General features: G+C 36.0%; 1 protein-coding gene across 4 annotated transcripts in view; it reads left to right on the top strand.

Moving 5' to 3' along the window:
• The window catches only part of DMD (dystrophin), a 1,962,662-nt gene that overhangs the window by 1,417,839 nt on the left and 517,087 nt on the right, over window positions 1-27,736 (top strand). The window lies entirely within an intron of this gene.

Raw genomic sequence — 27,736 nt, 5'->3', positions numbered from 1 at the left:
GAAAGATACATAGTTAAGAAGACACTCTGCACACTGAAAAGTCAATTTGATCGCCTCTCATAACAATTGTATTTTATTTCTTACAGAGCTTTGTGAGAATCTTGTAAGATAACTAGAGGCCCAGTGCATGAATTTGTGCACAGATGGGGTCCCTCCACCTGGCCGCAATCAGGGCCGATCAGGGCCATCTTACCCAGTCCTGATCAATTGGGCCAATGGGGGCCAGCCGGCCATGGGAGATGGGGTGCAGAAGATTGGCCAGCTGTGGGAGGTTGGCTGTGGGAGCACACTGACCACCAGGGGGCAGCTCCTGCATCCAGCATCTGCTCCCTGGTGGTCAGTGCACGTCATAGCTACTGGCCAGTCATCCAGTCATTGGATTGTAATGGTCGCTTTGGCTTCCTATATAATATAAGCTTAATATGCTAAGTGTCTGGTTGTCTGGCCGTCCATTTAACCAATCAAAACATAATATGCTAATGATATGCTAAGGTTGCTCAACCACTCACTATGACATGCACTGACCACTGGGGGAAGACTCTCGACTGATTGACCAATCGCTATGATGTGCACTGACCACTAGGGAGCAGACATTCTGATCAGTAGGTTAGCTTGCTGCTGGGGTCCAGCTGATTGGGACTGTGCAAGATGGGCCAGACATACCCTGGAAACCTCCTACAGTCCCTCTTCATCTGGCCAACCTCCTGAGTTTCTTCCTGGCCCCAATTGTGCACCAGTGGGATCCCTCAGCCTGGCCTGTCTCTTCTTGCAACCCGGGACCCCTCAGAGGATGTCAGAGAGCCAGTTTTGGACCGATTCCTGAAGGCCAGGCCGAGGGACCACACAAGTGCACAAATTTGTGCACCAGGCCTCTAGTTTATATATAAAGATAAATATAAAAACACTTTAAAAAGCTGTCTTCAAATGAAAGATCTGTATTATTAATGTTCTGAATTTCCATTCGACAAAAGTCAAACTGAAAATATAAACTTAACACTATACTCTTTAAAATCAATAATCAGTTACATTAATTAATAATGACCCCAGCTGGTATAGCTTGGTACTTGAGCTTGGCCTATGAACCAGAAGGTCAAGGTTTAATTCCCAGTCAGGGCACATGCCTGGGTTGCTGGCTCAATACCCCAGGTGGGGCATGCAGGAGGCAGTTGATCAATGGTTCTCTCTTGTCCTTGATGTTTCTATCTCTCCTCCCTTTCTCTCTGAAATCAATAAAAATACTTTTTAATATATTTTATTGATTTTTTACAGAGAGGAGGAGAGAGGGATAGAGAGCTAGAAACGTCGATGAGAGAGAAACATCGACCAGCTGCCTCTTGCACACCCACTACTGGGGATGTGCCAGCAACCAATGTACATGCCCTTGACCGGAATCGAACCTGAGACCTTTCAGTCCACAGACCGACGCTCTACCACTGAGCCAAACCGGTTTCAGCTGAAATCAATAAAAATATATTTTTTTAAATGAGGATAATATCTAAAGTTTTCATTATTTTTATAATTGACAAAGCAGTTTTACTTTCATTCTCTAATTTGATTCTCACTGAAAACCTCTGGTATTGGTATGATTATTACTATTTGCAATTGAGATGGTGAAATTAGAAAGGTTAAGTAATCTAGCTATTATTACTTCCTTGAAAATCAACTAATTTGAGTTTTATTACTCCAGATGAGGAGGGGAATTATTCAAAAGAAAAACCTATTAAATAAATGCTTAGTTTTATGGAATTAATAACACCATACATTTATCCTGTTATTTAGCTAGATAATAATAATAGCTCACTTAAGAGATTACTATGTGCTTGAGAGTGAACTAAGTACTTTGCTTGCATGATACTGTATCATCCTATACTTTCTACAGATGAAAAAAAACATTGAAGTTTTAAGAGATTGGGTCACTTCTTATAAGGTCACACAACTAAAAAGAGAGGAGTCAATATATAAACCTGTTGGACCTTTTGATCTTCGACTAATCCTAGTATACTATCCATTACTCTAAATGGACTCAGTCTTCCAGGAAAAGAACCAAAATAACCCAAAGCAAGTTTAAAATCATTCACCTAATAAGAATTAGTTAATAAATAGAATATCCATCTTTCCTTTACATTTTTCAGTCTACTTTCTACATTTACCTCTCAACTAAAATACTTCTGTATGAAATCACCATGATTTCCAAATTCGAATGCCTTATTGCCCTATAAATCTATGCATAATTTGTTGTTGTTGTCCACCCTAGTCTTCTGGAAAATTTCTCACCTCTTTACTCGCTGGGATATTGTATTCTACTAATTTTCTGACCTCTCTAACTCCTCTTCCTCCTCCTCCTCCTCCTCCTCCTCCTCCTCCTCCTCCTCCTCCTCCTCCTCTTCCTCCTCCTCCTCTTCCTCCTCCTCCTCCTCCTCCTCCTCCTCCTCTTCCTCCTCCTCCTCTTCCTCCTCCTCCTCCTCCTCCTCCTCCTTCTCCTCCTCCTCCTCCTCCTCCTCTTCTTCTTCTTCTTCTTCTTCTTCTTCTTCTTCTTCTTCTTCTTCTTCTTCTTCTTCTTTACCTGAGGATCTATTCTGAGCTCTTTTCTGTCTTCATTAGTCTCATTCTCTTCATTCAGTAGTTAATCAATAGTTACTAGGTGTCGGTTATCAGCTAGGTGTTAGACTAGAAGCAGTCTTATGTCTATCACCTATAATCTAATGATTTGGAAATTTAAAAAAATATTTTCCAGTATCAATCCCACATTTCTTACTGTATGTGGAGCATATATATTTTATACAAAGTCTTTATCTCTTATCCTGCCATTCATCATACCACTGACTTTTTAATCAGAGATCTCAAACCAGTCATTTCTACCTCTCCTTATCACTTTCCTTACTTTCTAGTTCATTTTTAAAATCTATGGATTTTATGTTTCTCATCCTTTGTACTCATGCTTTTCTGTCCAATCCCCTTAACACTCTTCTAATTCATGTTCTTATTACCTTCCTCCACTCCTTTCTGCCAACCTCATTGCTCCAAGCCAACTTGCAGATTGCCATTTCAAACTACGCTTCCTAAAGCATAGTTTAGATTATGACTCCATTATATATTCCATGAGAGCAGATATTTCATTTATTTATTCACATATATTCCAATTTCAAGACAATGCTGAGCACATGATAGGTGCTCAATAAATATTTGTCAAATGAATTAAAGAATATAGAACTCCTCTGTTCAAACACTTTTTCTGACTTCTCAAAGCTTTCAGAATATTCTACAAATTATTTCACCTGGCCCTCCAGGATTGATCCTCTATCTCAATTCCCAATCTTATTTCTTATTTTTTCTCCTCTTGTACCTTCAACTTCTTCTAAAAGGCACAGCTAGCCAGCTTACTGTTTTGTCTTTTTAAAATTACATTTATTGGGGTAAGAATGGTTTATAACATTATATAAATTTTAAGTGTACAGGTTTATAATCATCTGTATATTCAATTGTGTGCCAACCACCCAACGTCTAGTCTACTTATATCACCATATATTTGACCTCTTTATCCTATTCATCTTCTGCCACCCCCTTCACCTCTGGTTACCACCATACTTTTGTTATTGTTCATGTTTTGTTGTTTGTGCCATTGTGACAATATACTAGTAAATGGATCTCATGTTAAGTGAAACTAGTCAGAAAAGGACAAGAACCATATGATTTCAATCATCTAGGAGATGTAAAATAAAAATAAACAAGCTAACATATTTTTTTAATCTTTTTATGTCCTTGTTCCTTCTCTTGGGATACATTTTTCTCATCTCAGTTTACCCAGATACTACGTAGTGTTTTTTTTTGTGTGTGTTTTTTTTTAAAGCCATATTCGAATCCTTTCTTATTCTCTGAGCACCCAAGCTAGAACAAATATTGTCTCTCTCTCTCTCAATTCCCATAGGTAATTACCTGCATTTTAAATTATGTTTAGTGCTTTCCATATTGTATCAGAGAGGCTGGAGAGAATAACATTTAATAGTGTGGGAGTTGAACCTGACTGCTTAGGTTTACATTGTGATTCTGATACTTATTGACCATGGACACATTGCTTAATTGCCCTCAGTAAGCACAGCTGTAAATTAGGGGTAATAATAGCATCTACTTCGTCAAGTTGTTGTGAGGGTCATTCAAATTATATTTGTAAAGTGCATAAAACATTATTTCACACATAGTAAGCAATCAGTAAACATAGCTAGTGTTGTTCTTATCAGGTGTGTGTATGTGTGTGTGTGTGTGTGTGTGTATGAATGAATAGATGATAGATAGGTAGATAAATAGATGATAGATGCTTTTGTATTGTTTGTTTCACTATAGACTTTAATGGCACAATTCTCATTTGATTTGAATAAGAAATACATAGATTAATAAATATTCCCAAGACATTGGCTACCATGTTATTAGAACTCAGATTTAAAGAATTTTTTTTAATTTACTGGGGTGACATTGGTTAATGAAATTATATATGTTTCAAGTGTACAATTCTATAATAATTCATCTGTATGCTGTATTTTGTGTTCAACACCTCAAGTAAAGTCTCCTTTCATCAACATTCATCCCCACTTTTCCCTCTGTCTACCTCCTCTCACCTCCCTTCCCCTCTGGTAATCACCATAGTGTTGTCTATTTTTATGAGTTGTGGGTGGCTTTTTTTTCCCTTGCTTAATCTTTTCACCTTTTTTTACCCAGCAACCTGCCCCACCATCTCCCCTCTAGCAGGTGTCAGTCTGTTCTCTGTATCTATAAGCTTGTTTCTATTTTGTTAGTTTATTTTGTACATTGGATTCCACATATAAATGAAAGCATGATACTTATCATTCTGACTGGCTTATTTCACTTAGCATAATATATTCCAAGTCCATCCATATTGTGGCAAAGGTAATATTTGCTCTTTTTATAGCCAATTGGTGTTTTATTGTGCAAATGTACTACAGCTTTTTTCACCCATTCATGTACTGATGGACACTTGTACTGCTTCCAAATCTTGGATATTGTAAATAATGCTACAATGACCATGGAACTGCATATATTCTTTCAAATCAGTGTTTTGGGTTTCTTCAGATAGATTCCCAGAAGAGAAATCATGGGGTCATAAGGCAATTCAATTTTTAATTTTTTTAGGTAATTCCATACTGTCTTCCACAGTGGCTGCACCAATCTGCATTCCCACCAACAGTGTACAAAGGTTTCCTTTCCTCCACCTCCTCACCAACACTTCTCATTTGTTGATCTGTTGATGATAGCCATTCTGACAGGTGTGAGGTGATATCTCATTGTGATTTTAGTTTGCATTTCTCTGATGATTAGTGACTGTTGAGCATCTTTTAATATATCTATTGGCCATCCCTATGTCCTTTTTGGAGAAGTGTCTATTCAGATCTTTTGCCCATTTTTAATTGGATTGTTTGGGGTTTTCTTCTTAAGTTGTATATATTCTTTATGAATTTTGGATATTAACCCCTTTTCAGATGCATCATTGATAAATAGGTTCTTCCATTCAGTGGGTTGTCTTTTCATTTAGTTGATGATTTCCTTTCCAGTGCAAATACTTTTCAATTTAATATAGACCCATTTGTTTAATTTTTCTTTTGTTTCCCTTGCCAAGGAGATGCAACCTTATATGTAAGTATTTAATCCATTTTGAGTTTGTTCTTATATATGGTGTAAGGTGATCTAGTCTCATTTTTTGCACATATCTGTCCAATTTCCCAACACCATTTATTAAATAGACTGTCTTTACACTATTTTATGTTCTTTCCCCTTTTGTCAAATATTAATTGAACTTAAAGGTGTTGGTTTTTTTTTCTGAGATTTCCATTTTTTATTGATCTATAAACTTGTTTTTATGTGAGACCATGCTGTTTTGATTATTATGGCCTCTTAATATAGTCTGATATTACTGTGAGATTCCTCCAACTTTATTCTTTCTCAACATTGCTGTGACTTTTCAGGGTTTATTGTGGTTTTATATAAATTTTTGGAATATTTTTTCTGGTTCTGAGAAATATGCCATTGGTATCTTGATAGGAATTGCATTGAATCTATAGATTGTTTTGCATAGTATGGGCATTTTAATGATGTTAATTTGTCCAATCCATGAACACAGTATATGCTTTCAGTTGTTTGTATCTTCTTCAGTTTCTTTCTTATATGTCATAATTTTCTGAGTACATGCATTTTATATTCTTTTTAATTTATTGATTGATTAAGTTGTTACTTTACATTTTTGGTTAAATTTATTACTAAATATTTTATTTGTTGATGCAATTTTAAATGGGATTATTTTTCTTAGTTTCCCTTTCTTATAGTTCATTATTATTGATGTATACAAATACAACTGGATTCTGGATGTTTATCTTGTATCCTGCTACATATCAGTTCTAGTAGATTTGTGTTGAAATTTTTAGGGTTATCTATAGAGTATCATGCCATCTGCAAATAATGACAGTTTTATTTCTTCCTTTCCATTTTGGATGCCTTTTATTTCTTCTCTGGTTGCTGTAGCTAGGACTTTCAGTACTATGTTGAATAAGAGTAGTGAAAGTGGACCTTGTCTTGTCCCTAATCTTAAGGAAAGTGCTTTTATTGTAGTTTTTCCCCTTTGAGTGTACTGTTGGCTGTGAGTTTGTCATATATGATTTTTATTACATTGAGATATGTTCCCTCTATTCTCAGCTTGCTCATGGTTTTTATCAAAAAAGAGTGTTAGATTTTATGAGATGCTTTTTCTGCATCTATTGATATGATAACGTGATTTATACCCTTCATTTTGTTTATGTTGTGTATCACATTTATTGATTTGCAGATGTTGTACCAACCTTGCACCCCCAGAATTAATCCCACTTGATCATGATGTATGATCATTTTATTATATTGCTATATCCGATTTGCTAACATTCCTTGAAGATTTTATTATCTATTTTCATCAGGGATATTGGTATGTAATTTTCTTTCTTCATAGTGTCTTTTTCTGATTTTGGAATTAGGATAATGCTATCCTCATAAAATGAGCTTGAGAGTTTTTCCTCCTCTTGAACGATTTGGTGTAGTTTGAGAAGGATAGGTGTTAGTTCTTTGAATGTTTGTTAAATTTTACCTATGAAGCCATGTGGCTCTAGACTTTTTTGTTTGCTGAGAGTTTTGTTTTGTTTTTTTTTTTGTTTGTTTTTTACCACTTCAATTTCATTAGTTGTAATTCGACTATTCAGATTTTCTGATTGTTTTGGAAGATTGTATGTTTCAATAAAGGTATCCATTTTGTCCAGATTGTACAATTTTTTTGGCAAATAGTTGTTTATAATATTTTCTTACAATCTTTTGTATTTCTGTAGTGTTAGTAGTTACTTGTCTTTCATTTCTGATTTTATTTATTTGGGTCCTCTTTCTTTCTTTCTTAATGAATCTGGTTAAAGGTTTGTCAATCGTGTTTATCTTTTCAAAGAACCAGACCTTGGTTTCATCAATTTTTGTATTGTTCGTTTAGACTCTACTTTATTTATTTCTTCTGTGATCTTCATTATTTTATTTATTTTATTCGCTTTGGAAATTGTTCTTTTTCTAGTAACTTTAATTGTATTGTTTATTTGAAAATTTTTCTTTCTTGAAGTAGAACTCTATTTTTTATACTTTGTCTCTTCCAATCAAGAAAAAAGGAATAATCTTCAATAGAATATAGTTCTTACATGTCTATAATGACTCATGTTTGTAATTTCTTTAAACTCTTCAGATAAAAAAAATACTTTAGTACCTCCATTCTTAAAAATAAAAATGCTGCACTGAAAATTGTAAAGAAATATTTTGTCTTTCATAATCACCTTCGAGAAAATATATTGACTTGCTGCACCTCTCTTTCAACCAGACACCAGACATTGAGATTCCCTGAAACACACTTCAGTAAAAGTAGTTTATTTTTCCCAAACAGTCTGACCAACACTGGAAGCCATATCAATGGCTTATAGATATGTTAATAAATTAATAAAGTTGTTTTGAATGCATATTTGAAGTATTAGTACTGAAGACAGTAAGAGATTATTCTTTAACATTCTTTGATTTCTATCAGAACCTGAACAACATATAATTTTCAGCCTTCTTTTCCAATCATGAATAGAAAAAGTCAGGAAATTTTTAACTACAGAGAAGGTCAAAGAAATGCATACCACTTTCTCCTCCTCCCTTTGTTTAAACTTGAAGGTTTTTTGTGGGTTATAAATCTTTGAAATGATACTTTTTAAACAAAAATAGATATTCTATTATGTAGTGGGTAGTAATGCCCCCCTTACTTTTGGAAAATTCTGAAAGTGCAAATTGGGGGAATGAAATAAAAGAATCTTCAGTCATGTATTTACAAATTATTTTTAAAATAAACTTCATTAATGTCTTTCTTGTGTCTTTTATAATCCTAGTAATAAAACATTTCAGGTATTGGCCAGAGATTAATAGTATTCAAAATAATTTAAGTTATCAGCATGTGGTTTCCATTCCACATGAAGTCCATTTGCAGTTTACATGGTTTTCTAAATTATATTAAAATGCAATGTCAAAAAGTTCACTTTTTTTCATTTTTAACAGCATCAATCTTTGAAGAAAGGTTATTGAACAAAGGTCTTTGCATAAATCAACCATTCCCTGTAGAGATAAAAGAAGCCATTACACCTGGTTATGAAAGAGAGTTTCATGAATGCAAGAGAAATAAATCATTCCTCACTGGAGATCATATTATTCTAGATTGAAGAATGTCTGTTTCCTGATAGTGAAAAAGCAAGAAATTACTTTTGTTTGCTCCTGTATTGTGGTTGTCCTTGAGAGGTCTATTAGTAATTTGACTTTTCAATATTATTATTATAAATTACAATAATCTGAGTCATAATAAATGTTATTTTTTAATTCTCTAAAGATTTCAATTTTTCCTCTCTGATTTCTATTCACCTCCAACAGCTTTTAAAATATATCATTCCTTGGGAGTTACAGAAAAACTTACTCTCTGCAGAAAGCAGAGAGCATTTCACCTGCTCTCAGGAGCCAACCATATTTCACTTCAGTCCTTTGCTCTCAATACAACAATTCAATATTGGATTCAATTCAAGGCTATGGCCCCAAATAGAAAGAAACCTGGATATTTATGAACTGCTTGACTAGGCATTCCTCCCAATGATTTACTCTATAAATCCTATTTTTAGTTTTTACATTGGTTTCACAAATGGTTGGAAAACTGTTGTACATTGCAGTTTTAAAAACTGAAATGAGTATAGATAGCATTTTTTACCTGCTATGAGAAATTGTTGACATTTTCTGTTTTAGAGTAAGAAACAATTGTCATTATTTGGATGCAACTATTTGATTGAGTAGACAATTCTAAAAATTGTTTTCTATCTATAACCTAAAAGAATTTTTTATATTCATGCAATGTATACACATAGTAGAGACATAATTTTTAACAGATTTCTGAATATTACTTTTAAGGACAGCCATTGAAAAGTGGGATATGCCACAGAACAGTAAAGAGGATCCAAAGGTTGATGAGAACAGTATATGGCCCCAAAGATAAATTGATAAAGGTGGGACTTGTGAGCAGAATACAGGGAGATCTATCCAAGGAGATGAGTTGAGTATAGAGTCCTTTGGTCTCCTAGAGGAGGAAACACCTCCTGCATACCTTATAGGGTAGATCAGGGTAGTTATTCTGGTAAACAGACCAAAATAAAACAGCTTAAAACAAGAACAGTTAGTTGCTGTGCACTTGAGTCTACAATTTTGTCATGGTTTATTGGAACTTCTTGTCTCTAACTCTTCATGCTATCAGCTGGGGCAGGTCCACTGATTGCTGGAAGTCCCACTTTCAAGTGGTTTACTCAAGTGCCTGGAAAATAGGTGTCGGTTTCTCTTCACATGAGCCTCTTCACAGGGTACTTTGGGCTATTTCACAGCATAATTTCTAGGTCTCAAGAACAACCAACCCCAGGGACAAAAAGTTGAAACTGCCAGCTTTTTAAGACCTAGGCTGGATATAACAGATTTGCTTCTGTCATATTTTATTGGCCAAGCAATAGGAGAGCCCAGATTCAATGAGATTGGACACAAACTTCACCTTTCTATGGAAGTGTCAAAAAGTTTGTGGGCCATGTTGTAAAGCTACCACAGAAGGTCTGTTGTAAAACTGCCATAGAAAGCTTCTTATAAAAAAAAAACTGTTCTGAATATTAAACAGCAAGTATGTATTATCCTGGTCAAAAGAAGAGGCTCTCTTTGCCAGGAATACCCTTTCTCTCCTTGTTTACCTGACTAATTCCTATTCGTGCTTCATGTTTTGGTCAAAACCTCCTTCTCTCAGAAGCATTACCTGGTTGTGGCCCCAAGTGAAAAATGGGATATATACCAGTATCTGGATATTTTAAAAAATTTAAGCTTTTCTCTACAACAGTATATAAGTAACTCTCATTCTTCCTTAAAATCTATAAAATAATCATGACAGTAACTAGATAAATAAAAATAAATCTTAAGTGCAATAAAGTTTTTCTCAAATAACAATAGAAATGCTTACATTTTAAAAATTTTGTTATTGATTTCAGATAGGTAGGGAGATGCAGAGAGGAAAAAGAAGGACATGTGTAATACTTTCAATAATAAAGAATTATTTTTTTAAAAAAGAAAGTCAGCCGAAGCTGGTTTGGCTCAATGGTGGAGCGTCGATTCCACGCAAGGGCATGTACATTGGTTGTGGGCACATCCCTGGTAGGGGGTGTGCAAGAGGCAGCTAGTCGATGTTTCTCTCTCATTGGCGTTTCTAGCTTTCTATCTCTCTCCCTTCCTCTCTGTAAAAAATCAATAAAATATATATATTTTTAAAAGAAACATCAATGATGAGAGGGAATCATTGATGAGCTGCCTCCTGCATGCCCCACACTGGGGATCCAGCCCACAACCAAGGAATTTAAACATGACCTCCTGGTTCATAGGTCGGGGCTCAACCACTAAACTATGTAGGTCGGGCGACATGATTACATTTTTACTTTCCTGTTTTCCCAAGGTATTTTAATAACATCATGTCTCATCTGTACTAGTATATAACATTTAATTTTTAAAGTATGGCTATTAATAATCTTATTTATATAGTTCTATTGAGTAATCCAGGCAAAAGGTAGCCTTAAGGAAGGAGGTCTTTGTTTTACTAAATTTAATACATCTTTCCTATCATTTTCTTAGTGTCTCTCTCTCTTTCTCTCTCTCTCTCTCTCTCTCTCTCTCTCTCTCTCTCTCTCTCTCTCTCTCTCATCTATCTATGTATATCTCTATATCTATCTCTGTCTCTCTCCTCATTTCACAGCTGGATGAAAGAAATGTTTCTCAGAGTCCACATACAACCTGCACCATTTTTAGTTAGTAATTTATTTAAAATGCCGTGTCAGAAGGTGGCTCTCTAGAGATGGACCAGGAATCTGCTTATTTAAAGAGCTTGCAGGTGGTTCTTGTGCCCATATAAATTTGAGAATGACTAGACCAGATGCTTGCTCAAAGCCATTTTAGCTCTGAAAGTTGACAAATTTTGATTCAATGAGGCAGATACTGTGTGCTTATGCTGGAGAAAGAAAATACTATACTTTCTGCTTGTGTTAGAGAATTTTTCTTTAGTATCTTCATCTCTAATGCCTAGCCAATCAGGAATAGTGTTGTTTATTTTTCCCACTGTTTTGGAGAGGCATGGGAAAGGATAAGCCAGATGGCTCTAAGGAAGATTTACATTACCATATTCTTTCTTTTTTCCCTTTGCATATTACATAAAAGTACCCATGTTTTCATCTGAACCATGATCGTTAATTTAATGCTATCATCTAATGGCTCATGACATTAAATTATAACTTAGCCTAACATGACCAAATTACAGTGTCAGAAGAAAAGTTTCTTTTCTCAGGTTGATTCATAGTCCTTAAACCAATTATATGATTAGCTGATTTTTTCATAATTATACCTCAGCCTTGATTTAGGTAATCTCCCCTCTTTCTTAGAAATGCATTTTGTTGAACAGAATCTAGGTTATAATCAATTCTTGAAAGGTAATGTTAAGAAAGGGGGGGAAATGTGTTGTTTTGCTTTGATTTGATTTGGGGTGTGTGTGTGTTTACAGTACTAAAATAGACTCTGTCTGGGACTCTATCTATATATATAAAACCCTAATATGCAAATAGACCGAGTGGCTGAACAACCAAACAACCGAATAACTGGTCACTATGATGTGAACTACCAGTCAACATAGCATGTGATGACTAAGACAGGATGGTGGAGCAGGTGAGCAGGGGCACCAGACCAAGGTGGGGTACTGGTCACTGTCATCGGGGTGAGCCTTTGGTTGTTACTGAAAATTCTTTGCTCCCACACACCACAGTCCCTCCCAGCGCTAGCACTTGCTGCTGCCGCCAGCCCTGCTCAAACCCACTGCTGGCAGTGGAGCCACCACTCACCCCGATTGTTTGGCACTGTCAGTGGGTGTGAGTGGTGGCTGCCAGTCCCAATTGCCCCTCAGAGCTTCTCCACCTCCCGCTGCTCCTGAGGGGCAATTGGTTTCAGCAGCCACCTCTCACACCCGCTGCCAATTACAGCCCTGCTCACACCACTGACAGTGCCAGAGCCACCACTCACACCCATAGCCAGTGCCAGAGTTGCCCTTGCACCCCTTGTAGGCACCTAGCACTGGTCCCAATTGCTCAGCACCATCAGCATGTGTGAGTGGTGGCTGCCAGCCCTGATCTCCACTGAGGACTTCTCCACCTCCCCCTGTTCCTGAGGGGTGACTGGGGCAGCATGATTGCTCACACCCACTGCTGGCGCAGGGCCAAATCATTCTGCAGTGAGCGGGTGTTATTGTGGCTGGTGCCATCAGTGTGTGGGAGTGATGGTGGCAGGAGCAGGGCTGTGGAAAAGGATAAGAGCCAGGTGGGAGCATGGAGGATGGGCCAATACCCGCCCCTGTGCCCACTGCAGCCTTGCAGCCCACAATTCCTTTCAAAGTACATGAATTCGTGCACTGGATACCTTGTATAAGATAAAAAGTAAAGGAGAGTAGACAGATAGTTATCATATATACTTGATAGTGAAATGATTAAGTATTCTTAGAAAGGCACAAACCTTTCAGCTACATTTTACTAAAGAATCAGTAAGGTTCCAACTACATCTGTCTTAAATAAATAGTTTTGCATGTCTCAAGAAATGAACTTGTCATCCTTGATTAATTTAAGCAAAAATATTTTTATTATGAACAGGATTTGTTGTATTACGTATTTGAACTTGCATATAAAATTTTGTGTCATAAATGTGATTAAAATAGAAAATAATAAGTTGATGTAACAGAGAAAAAGAGAGAGAAAAGCAAGGAAAAAATAAAAATTGAATGCTTTCCTATATAAAATCCACATGTTTTTTTCTGTAAAATCTGTCAAGCCCAGGGAGAAAAGCCTACTCTGGCCTGTAAAACAAAAGAATAAGAAATATGATAGAAAATCCTGCTATTTTATCAGATGTAACACCAAGAAGTCTGAGACAAGTTGTGGCAGAACTTAGGCTCAGAAAAACGTACACAATTGACCTGCCATCTGAAAATCTCAAAATGACTTTAGGTGGAGGCATAGAACTTGAAATCCAATAATATATGCAACAGTGATCACACCATAATTGCACAGAGAAAGCGAATTAGTCCTCTAATAGCACAGCCAAATTGAAATTCATTCTCTGAGCAAGTTTTCAAACACACTCTTCTTTTGCATCTCTTTTTACATGCTTTTTATATGCCATTTGAATAATTGCATTATTCAGTATTTCTTCATGTTTAGTTCCTCAATGGAACATCAGAAAAACAAAAAGTTGGGAGACAAGATAGAAAAAAATGGAATCGGAGAAAGAAAAAAATTACACACACACACACACACATGTACACACACAGTGAGAGAGTAATTTGCTTACATGTTGTATCTGATTGAGAAGTCCCTTTGCTTCAGGCCTTCTCACAGGAAATGACTAATTGTCATAATTTGAGATATTTTCTTTTATCAATATATGGTATTGAAAAAGAAAATAAATTTACTGACAGTCCTTAAAGGCAGTGTTGTATTATTATTCCTATATAATATATTCTCTTCAAAAAAGTAACTCCAGAGTTGAGTGAAACAGGGCTTGTAACTCAAATGGCATTCTCTCTCCCTCTAGTAGAAATTGTGTCAATATGCCCATATTCAGAGAACATTCCCAAAGGTTGCTCCAAATACAGTATGTGTTTGAATTCTGTTATTAGAAACTGAAAAATGAGAGTAGGATTATTTATTATTAAATATAGTAGTAGCTGACTAGTTGGAGGTTAATCGCTGATGAGATTAAGAATATTTCAAAGCAGTCATCAAGCACAGATAAATATCTAACCAAAATTATACCTTAAAGAAGTAACTCATATTTATAAGTATACATCATTCTCACATTCTGCAAAATATTACCTGCTTTATAGGAACTGTTATATATTGTTGGAATAGATTGAATGACCAACCTTAGTTCTTTCTTATTTTCTGAAATCACAATCTTTATGTTGCCTCCAATTGGATGGGGTGTACCACCCAAATCCTGGCCTTAAAGCTACTTATGTGGCTTGCTTTAGCAAATAGCAGGTGAGCAGAAATGACAGAGTGTTAGTTTGAAGGCTAGGCCTTAAGAGACATTGCACTTTCTTATTTGTGTTTCTACCATATGTGTAAGAAGAATGTGCTCCATATAAGCTGCTAGTCTAAGAAGAGAATGAGAGACAGCAGGGTTGTTCTAGCCAAGCACATCCAAGGAAATAAATGATTATTGTTTGAAACCATAATGTATTGTTCTGCATTATCTTAACAATAGCTAATTGAAACAGCAAAGAAGCTTTTGTTTTGTGTGTGTTTTTTTTCTGAATACCTACTGACAATTAATAATATCAGCCATCTTATGGAAAAAATATAAAGCCTATTTTTTACTTTTAGTGGTTATTAATTTTTTTAAATAATTAGATCTGTCCTTGTCCCTGATGTCATTATATTAATCTTATGCATAAAAAATACACTATTTATGTTCATTTATTTGTAAGTAACATTTGTAAGTTAATTTATTTGTAAGTAACATCACCAATCTTGAGAGGATATGCACATTTCTGTACTACATTTTAAAAAAGAAAACCTTCTGACATAAAGATATTACATAATAATATGTTTCATTAAAATACATCATGCATTCATAAGAGAAAGTGGGTGATATTTGGTTCTGTGTGAGAGAGAAAAAATATTGAATATTACCATGTGGTTTAACCCTTGTGGTGATATGGAATCAACTGTGCTAATTACCCAGGTGATTTTTTTAAATTTAATAAATCTTTATTGTTGATATTATAATTGTTTTTTCTCCACCCCCCCACCCCCGGTAGCTCCCCTCCACCTGGTTCTCACCCCACCCTCTGCCTTTACCTCTCCTCCACTGTCCTCATCCATAGGTGTAAGATTTTTTCCAGTCTCTTCCCGCACCCCCCAAGCTCCTTTTCCCCTGAGAATTATCAGTCCACTCCCTTTCTATGCCCCTGATTCTATTATATTCACCAGTTTATCCTGTTGCTCAAATTTTTAATTCTCTTGATTGTTAGGTTCACTTGTTGATAGATATGTATTTGTTCATAATTTTTATCTTTATTCTTCCTCTTCTTAAAGAATATCTCTCAGCATTTCATATATTACTGGTTTGGTGTTAATTAATTCCTTTACCTTTTTCTTATCTGTGAAGCTCTTTATCTGACCTTCAATTCTGAATGATAACTTTGCTGGGTAGAGTAATTTTGATTGTAGGTTCTTGCTATTCATCACTTTGAATATTTCTTGCTGCTCCATCTGGCCTGCATAGTTTCTGTTGAGAAATCAGCTGACAATCATATGGGTGCTCCCTTGTAGGTGATTATCTGTTTTTCTCTTGCTACTTTTAATATTCTCTCTTTGTCTTTTGCCATTGGAATTTTGATTATCATGTGTCTTGGTGTGGTCCTCTTTGGATCCCTTTTGTTTGGGGTTCTGTGTGCTTCCTGGACTTGCGAGTATATTTCTCTCACCAGGTGGGGGAAGTTTTCAGTCATTATTTTTTCAAATAGGTTTTCAGTATCTTCCTTCTCTCTTCTTCTGGCACACCCATAATTCTGATGTTGGTACACTTGAAGTGTACTTATACTATCTTCAGCTATTTTTCTTTTTGTTTTTCCAGTTGAGTGTTTTTCGCTTCTTTGTATTTCAAATCTTTGACTTGATCCTTGCATTCCTCTAGTCTGCTGTTGGGTCTCTGTAAAATAGTTTTTTATTTCGGTCAGTGTATGTTTAATTTCTAGTTGGTCCTTTTTAAAATTTTAAGGGTCTTGCTAAATTTATGGGCCTTTTCTAGGAAATTCTTGAAAAACTTTATAACCATAGTATTGAATTCTATATCTAGACATTTGTTTTTTTCTGTTTCTTTCATTTGTGATCTGTTTCTTTGTTTCCACATTTTTACTGCTTCCCTGAGTTGGTAGAGTAGCTTTGTGTGCTGGATGTCCTATATGGCCATGTGAGTCGTCCTCTCCAGTTACCTGAAGTGGATACTCTTGGTGCACCCCTTTGTAGCCTTGTTATAATTAAGTCTTGATTGTTGTTGGTATCACTGGGAGGAATTGATCTCCAGACCAATTGGCTGTGAGTATCAGCTGTGTTTATGCTGGAAGACCTTCTGTGCTGGAGACAGCCTTATGGGACCAGACTTGCAAAATTGCAAAAGACTTTGTGCTCAGCTTGGATGGGGTGGTGTCTCAGGGCTGAGCAGACAGTCTTGGCTTTCCATCAACCCTTCCCTGTGAGGCCCCTGGATCTCATTGTCCCTTGGTAATCACTGCAAGCAACTCTGAAAGAAAGCTGCCCTCAAGTTTCTCCCTCTGCCACACAGTACAGTTTCTCTCCCAATGAATCTGGATTCCCTGATTCTTGCCCAGAACTGGAGTTCAGAGCAGTTGGGTGCTTTTAGTTCCCTCCAGCTAGAGAAACTAAGCGGCACACTCAACAGTCAATCTTCTCTGCACATAATTGTGCATGCACCTCCAGACCTTTGCCTTTCGCAGCTCCCCTGAGTTTCCGCCTGACAGTCCAGATATCCCCCTTAAGAGCATGGGTCCCCAGGAACTCGCCCAGAACTGGGGTTCAGTGCAGTCAGGAGCTTCAGACTCCCTTCTGCCAGGGAAAGCCAGGGGCAATGTCAGTAGTCTTTTCTGCGCACACTAGCATGCATTCACCTCCAGAACCCTGCCCGCTGCGGCTCCCCCAAATCTCCAAGTTTCCATGTGCCTTTCTCTTTATCTGACAGTCCAGACTTCCCCCATATGAACCTGGGTCCACGGGTTTCAGCCAGAACTGGGGTTCAGTGCAGTCAAGAGCTTCCTTCTCATTCCCACCAGAGAAAGCCAGCCAGGCACTCAGCCACCCTTCTTCTCTGTGTGCGTATCTCCATACCTCAGCCCATTGCAGTTCCTCTGATTCTCTAATTCTCCATGAGCTTCTCTCTTTCCTTCTAGTTGTAGAATTTCCACTCAGCCAGCTTTCCTGTGGTTCTGGATGTTGTCCATTATGTCTTTTAGTTGTAGTTTTGAAATTATTGTGCAAGGCAGCAGTTTAAGTGCTTACCTATGCCGCCATCTTAGAGTAGCCATGTGGTTTGTTTTTATAGAGATAATTATGTATCAAATTCATTTCCAATTTGTTATATAATATTAGAAATACATCTAAACCTAATGTGGATTCATTATGTTACCATTTTGTAGGCATAATCATTAAAGCTAAACCCATAAATCTATTTAATTAAATATTTAGAGGCTATAATATTCAAAGCAAGAATATTATGGAAAAAATGATATTTGAAATACTTTTTATATGCCATTTGAATAATTGGATTATTCACTATTTCTACATGTTTAGTTCCTCAATCTAAGTTATACTATCTGTAAAAATAGATGTCAGCTGAAGACAACCAGGCAATGGATTTGTCTTGACAACAACCTTTTTATATATTCAGACTTCGTTTATTATTAGACATGTCTGGGTTTTTTTATTGTTATTTCTTCACCTTTCTGAATTTAGTCAAATGACACAAGCAAATCACATTAATTTTGTCTGCCATTTTGGCTGAGTCAAATTTGAAGCTTCCAAGAGACAATGTCTAATGAATTCAAAGAGACATTTGAAAAGATTGCTGTTAATATATATTTAAAATGAGTGGCATAAACTGTTGCTAGGTGACTTAGGTACAGTTGTAATTTTTAGTAATCCCAGGAGAAGATGCAATGCATTCTAAATGTCACATCGAAAATGCTGGGAGGTTGGTTCTCTGTAAAGTTTCCTAATGTCATTGTTCCTAGGGGAATTGCATTCCAGTATTCACAGCAGTTACAGCCATAATGATTTCTGTATTCTTCCAGTCCTAGTTATTACTCTATTATTCACAAACATATATTGTAGTCTACAGAATAAGTGGACTTCATGTTCCAGAGAAAGCACTTGAAGAAATTAAAGGAAGTTTGCTGTGGATCTGAATATCCCACATTATTGTTTGTGGGATCTCTGGGTGAACTGAGTGATGCCTTGAAGAAGGAAGGTCAGATGATGAGTCTTGCTGTTCCCTGTTCCATGTCATGAGTGCTATTCCTGTAGAAAAGGAGGAGAGAGTGGGAAGAAAATGAAATCTGTCAATGTTGTGAATATATAAATAATAAAAGTGGCAGTAGGACTGATTAATTCTGAATCATCTTTATAAAATGACTGGAGCCGTGAAAATGCTCAGTCTGCACAGATGATTGGGAAATGTGTGCAATCTGTTTATCAGAATTTATTTGTGGATGCTCTCTTCCAGAAACTTAGATACCAGAGTTCTTAAAAATATGTCCATCCTCATTGAAAAGGAAAACAAGCCCTGGTTTGTGTGGCTCAGTTAGTTGAGCATTATCCCATGCACCAAGATGTCATTAATTAAATTCCTACTCAGGAAACATGCTGAGGTTGCAGGCTTGAACCCCAGTAGGAGGCATACAGAAGGCAACTGATAGGTGTTTCTCTATGGCATTGATGTTTCTCTTTCTCTCAAATCAATTTTTAAAATTCTAGAAAAAGAGAACAGACCTGAGAGATTGCAATTTAAAATAAAAGAAAGCATTTTCCCAGGTTAAGAACAACTTGCAAACAAACAATTGATACAAATAAGTCAAATGCAGTTTAGTTTCACAGAATAGTTTCAGAATACTTTCAATCAATATATACCTATTGTTTTGTGGGGAAATAAAAAAAACTATATTATTGTACAGTTAAATATAAAATTTTACAAAAATAAATGAATCTATAGGTTTAGTTCAGTGATCCCAAGAAGAGGAATACATTTACTATTGATCTTTTAATCTTAAGTAGGGTACACATTGTTTTATTTTTATTATTGAAGCAACTGTGTTGTGACATTATACATAGTATTATAGCAATGGACGTCCTCTTAGCTAACAGTGTGCATTGCCTGTTATATTTTTCTTTCTGTTTACAACCAAAAGTATATACCATTTACAAAATTTTAGTTTTGTGTATTCTTCTTTTAAATATTTTTGTTCCTTAAACAAAGCTGCATACTTTGTTTTTTTGTTTGTTTGTTTGTTTGTTTTGTTTTGTTTTGTTTAATGCACAGAGCTCAAAGCTTTGTTTTCTGAAGTTTCTTCTTCATAAAAACATATTATCAACATCCATTCTTTGCTGATCCATTCAACAAATAAAATATCTAATCTGTTTTCAAGGATTAGTTTTGTAGCTATGGTAGTTTTAGCAATAATTTATGACATGTATTTTTCAAATAATATTAGGGTACCTAAATTAACTCTACCTGGTATTATTATATTTATTTCTCACCTTAAAATCACAAGTGACACATTCAGTTCAGATACATTTAAAAATACTTCATTTCAAGATATATAGATATTTTACTTTGCAAGGTTATTGGTAAAGCCTATCAAATGATTATTTCATTTTAATTTCACAAAACATCATCCATCCATATCCAAAAAACTAAAATTGAATTTATTATAATTTCTCTTTTATCTAGAAAAATATCTTTTATAAAGATCAATTAAGATATAGATTTTAAACTAAAAACAATATGACTTTTATTTGGCATCTTTCTCTTAGTATTTATTTTAGGAGTTTAGCAATAGTTTTTCTTAGGTCACCTGCACAGTTATTTATGCTCTTTGGATTCAATTTGTATATTGAAGTTCAGGTGGTAATTTGAGTTTGCTAAAATCTCAAAGTAATGGGAATGATGGAGTATAAAACAGCTTGAGTATTTCTTATTAAAACCCAGGTTTAATGAAGGGCATAAGCCTACCAGGGCAGAGTCAGAGAAAGAATCAAAATCTGGTCAGCCAAACCACCCCTAATGTTATAGTTAGGTTTAAACTTTTCCAAGCCTTCAAAAAGGGGTCTAGGGCCCTTGAATAAGAGAGGCATCCTAACCACTTCCTTGAATTTTGGCTGCCCAGATTTGTACTTTTACTCATTTCTAAATGAAATTTCTTGCATATAGTCTAAACAAAGCATTCATTCTGCTTTACCATTTTAGCTAGACTTGATATCAATATATAAAAATGCAACTAAAGCAACTATAAACACAGTTTCAGTCTTCTCTCATAAATGCGTTCCTTAGAAGAAACCTATTGGAAAGACCCTAAAATGCAGCTTTTATTCATGACTATATATTGGCCACCCTACAACCACCAGAGATGATGGAAACCACATTTGAAGATGCCCAATAGGCCTTGAATTTTTGACTCATTCTTTTTCCCTGTATGATCTCCTTAATTGCAATATTTGCCGCTATTTTCAGCTGTGTCTGGTGAACTGTTCAAATGTATAAACTACAGAGAGAAAAAAACAAGCTTTCACAACTTTCTTTTTAATATTTAATATTTAAAATTTATATATCTGTTTGGTACTTAAAGGGAAAATATGCTGAGGAATGATGTAGTTATAGCACTGTGCAGAATGTACATCATGTAACCTATTGAAATGACTCCCTAGAGAAGGAGAAAAATTATTTCATTCCAAACTTGCTCATAAATATGATGGTAGCTGCCATCATATTTTGTTTTTGTTTTGAACTTTAATTATATGTACTCTCCTCTTGATGCTTGGAACTACAGTATCTATAGATCATAGAAACACTAGGCTGAAAATAAAATCTTAGAAATCATTGATTCAAGTTATTAGATGAGGAAAAGTGAGCCCTCAGAGATACCCATTTTAAAATACATCAATCCACAACTTTACAATATTTAATTGTCCAATCTAGGACTATGGTAGATCATATCATTTATCCATCCACCTAAATGTCTTGCAAGAGATATAGACTTTTATGTGTAGAGGCTTTTCACGCATTTAGCATGATTTCTTTCAAAGCAGTTAATATTTTTAATATCTTTAGAAGATGAACTTGACATACAATAAACTGTACAATATATAAAGTGTATAATTTGATAAGGTTAACATATGTGTACACCCTGAAATCATCAATACAATCAAGACTATATATATATATATATATATATATATATATATATATATATATATATATATAATATATTATATATCCATTACCTCCAATCTAATCAGCCTCCAATATAAAACAAAGTCATATTGTGTTTCAAGAATTTTGATGTTAAGATATTTCATAGATTCCTCACTTGATCTAGTATACTCTTCTCATATAACTGCTAGGAAGTTGTCATTCAAATTCAGAGACTACACCCTGGGGGGTTGGGAGGAGGGAGGTAAAGGAGAGGGAAATGGGAGACATCTATAATAGTATCAACAATAAAAATATATTTTAAAAAAACAAATTCAGAGATTATAGAAGAAGCGAAGGAAGCATTTGGGGAGGCACATGAAATTGGAACTTTACCTGCAAAATTATTTCTCGTAAATACTCCTCAAATTCGTTGTGGAGGGTTGGAGGTGAAATGTAGTGTCCACCCATTAGCAGTAATCATACATAAGAAGGAAACTGTAGGTGACTAAATAACAGGAGGGAACCAGCTTTACCATTTTTTTGGAAACATAATAGAAATGCCAAAAGTACCTTATCACTTTCTATTCCCTTTCTATGCCAGAAAGTTTACTTGAGAATCCACTTTTGTTTTAAATGTGACTGTAGCATTTTGTAGATGTTCCAGAGATTACAAAATTTACAGTCACTAGCGTATCACAGCAGACTTCTTTCAAATATTGTAAAACCTGGAAATATGATCTAGTGAGTTAAAATTGATTGGTAGTTTGCTTTTTATTTTTAATTCTTGCCTCCAGCCAGTTATCACCACCTAATCCTGGTACCTAGAATGAATGTGAACTTTGTTATAATAATTTGATTGCTCTCTCACCCCTCTCCCCTACCATTTGTCTCTGGATCAACCTATTCTTGTTAATTAATTATGTTGATCATTATATCCCACACATGAGTGAGATCATGTGATCTCCCAGGCTTGGAAGGAATGGAGGAAGGGGTCAATTGGGGGAAAAGGAGACATATGTAAAACTTTAGACAATAAAAAAGAGGATATGATAATTAAAACTAAAATAATAATTTGATAACTTTTTAATTAATTGGTCTTTTCTTCTTTTACTTGATGACTATCCATTCAGCATAACTATCCTGGGTTGTATTGCTTTTAAACCACATTTTGTTTTATAATATACTAGAGGCCCATTGCAGGAAGATTCCTGCAAGAACAGGGCCTCTGGTGGGCTTCCCTCCTACCACTGCCACTTTTCCTGCCCTCCCTCCCCATGCTTTCCCTGCTGCCTTGGTCCCCCACCCCCCACCCTCTGCACTTTCCCTCCTACGGCCACCGCCCCCCCCCACGCCTGCGTTTTCCCTCCCACCACCACGGCTGCCCCACACTTTCTCTCCTGCCACCACCCAGTGCTTTCCATTCCCTCTCGCCATCTCTGCCCCCTACCCCACGCTTTCCCTCCCACCGCTTCAGTGTGCCCCGCCCACGCTACCCTCCTGCAACCGCCTTGCTTTCTGCTTTCCCTCCATCTTCTATGCTGTCTTCAGTCTTCACTTTTCCCACCCTCAGCATATACAAATTAACCACCATCTTTTTGGGGTTAATTTGCATGCTTGCTCTGATTGGCTGTGGATGTAGCAAAGGTATGGTCAATTAGCATTTTTTCGCTTTTATTAGTGTAGATAGATATCAGTCAATTTTACTACATAATAGACAACCAAAATTTTTCAGTAACTAGTAATATCAAATATTTATTTCCTGGTGGGTCTGCAATTTAGTGAGGCTTGGCTGGTCTTGCCTAGGCTTGGTTTGAGTGTGTTTATCTCCACACCACACATCCAGTTTGTGCCTTCATTTCACATCTTATTCTGAGACTCAGGCTGAAGGGGAAACATCTTCTCCAGGCAATGACAGAAGCAAACTCAACATGTTTCAAGTCTCTGTTCTTATCACATTTGCTTACATCCCAATGGCCAAAATATGTCATGTGGCTAAGCCCAAAGTCAAGGGATGGGAAAATATTGAGGCCAATAATTCATTCTGCTATACAGTATAGTCTATTAAAGACAAGCTCAGAAAGTCAAATGGAAGGCTGACTAATATTTATGGACCTTACAACCCCTAAAGAAGAAAGCAGGATCCCTCTGACTGTGCCTGAATTTCCTACCCTCATCTTTCAAGTTATACTAGAAATATCTATCATAAAAATGAATGGCTCCTCCTTCAGGATTCAACATGTGAAAAATGCAGCATCTCATTGTAATGGTAGCCAAAACAGTCGTTTTATTCAGTTTAAGAATGCAAATGTGGATGTGTTAATATTTAATTAATAGTTTTAAACTTTATATTCTTGGCAGCTTTTCCATGTGACAGTCCTTCCATCTGACTGTTAATGTTGCCTTTTGACCTAAATTTGAAAGGAAAACCCAAAATTCAAAGGCTATGATAGTAGTAATTTTTACAACCTATTTTTCTCTGGTTAAGAAAATAAAAATTATACAACTGTTCTTTTTGACCAATACAAGTATATAATGAAATGACTTTTTTTGATGAGCCATTGAATTGACCTCAAATTGAAAGAAAATTAAAAAAAAAACCTCACAAATTAACGAAGTACTAGTCAGCATTTCCCAGGAAGGATGATATCTAAGAATGATAGAGATTGTGGGAGCACATTGCATCATGGATCATGAATGTGAAGGCCTTCTTTTATGAAGCAGTGTTAACTGTTTAGCAGGGACTTGTTATCAAAAGAAGCCACCAAAAGGGGAACAAGCAGCAATAAAGTTAAAAATCTGATGTGTAAATCTCACCTAAGGCAACATAAGCCATTCCAATAAAATAATATAGAATTTTGCTTTATACATGGACCTAGAGTATACTAAAATAAGTCAGTTGTGTCCATTGACAGCTTATTTGAAGAGTTTTACAAGAAAATTCCCTGAAGCATTATTTCACACTGCTTTTATATTTTTTAGTTTTTTGTGGATTTTTTTTATAAGCCATTGTCAGTCTCAATAAGAAAGTGATATTTTTATCATATGAGGTGGCTAATTGCTTCCTAAAATATGTTTGTAGTATAGGTGTCACTTCCAAATGATGATATTAAGACCAATATTTGTTCAAATTTGTTTTATACCACCTTTTACCTTTTTATCCTAAAAATATTTGTTTTTAGAGCACACTCTTGAGTGTCAATATAATTGTTTTGATAAAACCATCTGTGGGAGGCAATCAATTGTTTCTCTCTCCTCTCCTCTCCTCTCCTCTCCTCTCCTCTCCTCTCCTCTCCTCTCCTCTCCTCTCCTCTCCTCTCCTCTCCTCTCCTCTCCTCTCCTCTCCTCTCCTCTCCTCTCCTCTCCTCTCCTCTTCTCTCTCTCTCTCTCTCTCTCTCTCTCTCTCTCTCTCTCTCTCTCTCTCTCTCTCAAATGTCAATGAAAATAACCTCGAGGAGTGAGTGAGGATCTTTTTTTAAATCTTTAGTCATTCAGGGAATTGTCTGCAGGCTCTCCTAAGCTTGAGGAGACACAGGAGATTTGTTACTCCAGTTCAGCCCCAACTAGAGTGAATAATTAGAGAGCAAATTTTCTACTGATAACTCAGACAGAGGTCATGTTTCCTGAACTCTTCTTAATGAATTCCACACCAGGGAAACCTGGCCAGTGATCTTAGACAGTTGGATAATGGAATATTGAGGCCATGTCTTTGATCAGCCACATAAACCCTGGCTAAGTCTGACAAGCTGGTGTATTCACCTATGCATCAATGCAATATATAGCGATGAGACAAAGTAGATTTATAAAACACAAATAAACAATAAAATAATAAATAAATAATACAATGATAAACTTTGGTTTGCATACTCACACTGTACACCTACTTTTGCTCTCCCTTGTATTGTTAATAAATTAAAATTTTACTTACAACATAATTCTTGTACAACTGATCCAGCACAGCCACATCAATCCTGTTGTCGAGTTAGATCATGTCAACTATTTTGTGATGGGAAACCTGTATGGACACGATCTAAAATTTCCATTCCTAATGCTGAATAATAATAACCAACTAATATGTAACACTTAGAGTTTAACAACCACTTTCATATCCATTAACAGAAGTAATATAATAACTGTTTAGTGCTGAAACTTTGTCCTGTTCCGTGATCTTATTTGCTGCCCCTTTGTGTTGGTGTCTCATTCAGGGTTTCAACAGGAAACAGATGGCACATTCTAATTAAGGTAATTTGAGTATCGATTTATAAGCACTAAACACCCAGGGTGGGAACAGTGTAGAGAAATCACAGACAATAGCTCAAGACCTGTGGGCTAGCAGCAATACAGATGTCACCTGTGCTAGGAAGGGAAGAGAGATTTCTGGAATCCAGAAAAAAATTATCATGTAGATGTCACTGCCTTAGGTAGAACAATGACCTTCTTTCCAATGATAAAATAAGCCTTGAATTGACAACCAGGGAAAAAAACAAAGAAACCAATACCTTGACCTCAACCTCTTCCTTCCCTCCAATCTCTCTCTCTTTTTTTTTTTTTAATATATTTTATTGATTTTTTACAGAGAGGAAGAGAGAAGGATAGAGAGTTAGAAACATCGATGAGAGAGAAACATCCATCAGCTGCCCCCTGCATACCCTCTACTAGGGATGTGCCCGCAACCAAGGTACATGCCCTTGACCAGAACCGAACCTGGGATCTTTCAGTCCGCAGGCTGATGCTCTATCCACTGAGTCAAACTGGGTTCGGCCCCTCCAATATCTTGCTTCTAGTCTCCATTAGTAATTTTCAATCAGAAAACCCACTGATGGGCATAGGAGCCCATTGATGTAATTTTACAAGTCAGCCCATTTGATGGTGGAGAAAGAGGAGAGGAGTAGATCTGAAGGGACAGAAAGAACATAACTGGCATAGCTGGTTTGTGTTTTATCTGCATGATACAGAAATCAGAGAAATATATTGACTATTTTATTAACAATTTCAGCAACCTAATAGTAATACTCTCTTTAAATATTTAACTCTTCTGATTTGGTTAAAAAATGTAACTCTGGCCCTAACCAGTTTGGATCAGTGGATAGAGCCTCGGCCTGCGGACTAAAAGGCCCCAGGTTCGAATCTGGTCAAGTGCATGTACCTTGGTTGTTGGCACATCCCCAGTAGGAGGTGTGCAGAAGGCAGCTGATCGATGTTTCTAACTCTCTATCCCTCTCCCTTCATCTCTGTAAAAAATCAATAAAACATATTTTTAAAATGTAACTTTGCAGGTATAATTTCTGTATTAATTTAATTAATATATTAATATTAATCTATCAATGGAGTACCCACCATTTGCTAGTTAGTGTGCTAGCTTGTGTTGTTAATGTAAGAACATCCAAACCTGTAGATAATTTTTATAAGAATTTATTTGAGCCAAAGCTGACTACAGTTATTGGAAAACAAGATCTCAAATGATCTGGAAACTAACAGTTTTACAATTTCTTTTAGGCATTTGAGATTAATGAGAGATTTAGTAGATTAGAGAAGATTACATAAAGGTGAGAGAAAGCATGGGGAGGATTAGATTATAAAACAGTTAAGATTACGTGCTCTTTTGAGGGTGATTACCCTATTTCAACCTTTTTTTTCATCCACAGTAAGGTATAGAATAAGCAAGAGTTTACAATCTAGTGCAGAAAAAATACCGTATTTCATTATGAGATTTTAAAATTGCAAATGAGTTAATAAAATAATTCAGAAATTGTTTATTCTGAGCCCATAGTATTTTCTTTTTAAAAAAATTTTTTTTAATTTTTTTTAATTTTTTTAAATATATTTTATTGATTTTTTTTTGCCCCCCTCCCTCCCTCCCTCCCACACATCCCCTCCCTCCCCAGAGTTTTGTGTCCATTGGTTGTACTTATATGCATGCATAAAAGTCCTTCGGTTGATCTACTATCTCCCCCAGATCTTCCTCCCCCCCCCCCCACTGTAATTTGACAGTCTACTTGTTGATATACTGTCTCTATATCTATCTTTGGGTTCATCAGTTTATAATGCTCTTTATTATCCACAAATGAGTGAGGTCATGTGGTGTTTCTCTTTCATTGATTGGCTTATTTCACTCAGCATGATGTTCTCCAAT

Source organism: Pipistrellus kuhlii, unplaced genomic scaffold, assembly GCF_014108245.1.
Source record: "Pipistrellus kuhlii isolate mPipKuh1 unplaced genomic scaffold, mPipKuh1.p scaffold_m20_p_16, whole genome shotgun sequence".
NCBI lineage: Eukaryota > Metazoa > Chordata > Mammalia > Chiroptera > Vespertilionidae > Pipistrellus > Pipistrellus kuhlii.
The sequence above is the reverse complement of the archived record's forward strand: the minus strand, read 5'-3'. Positions and strand labels throughout refer to the sequence as shown.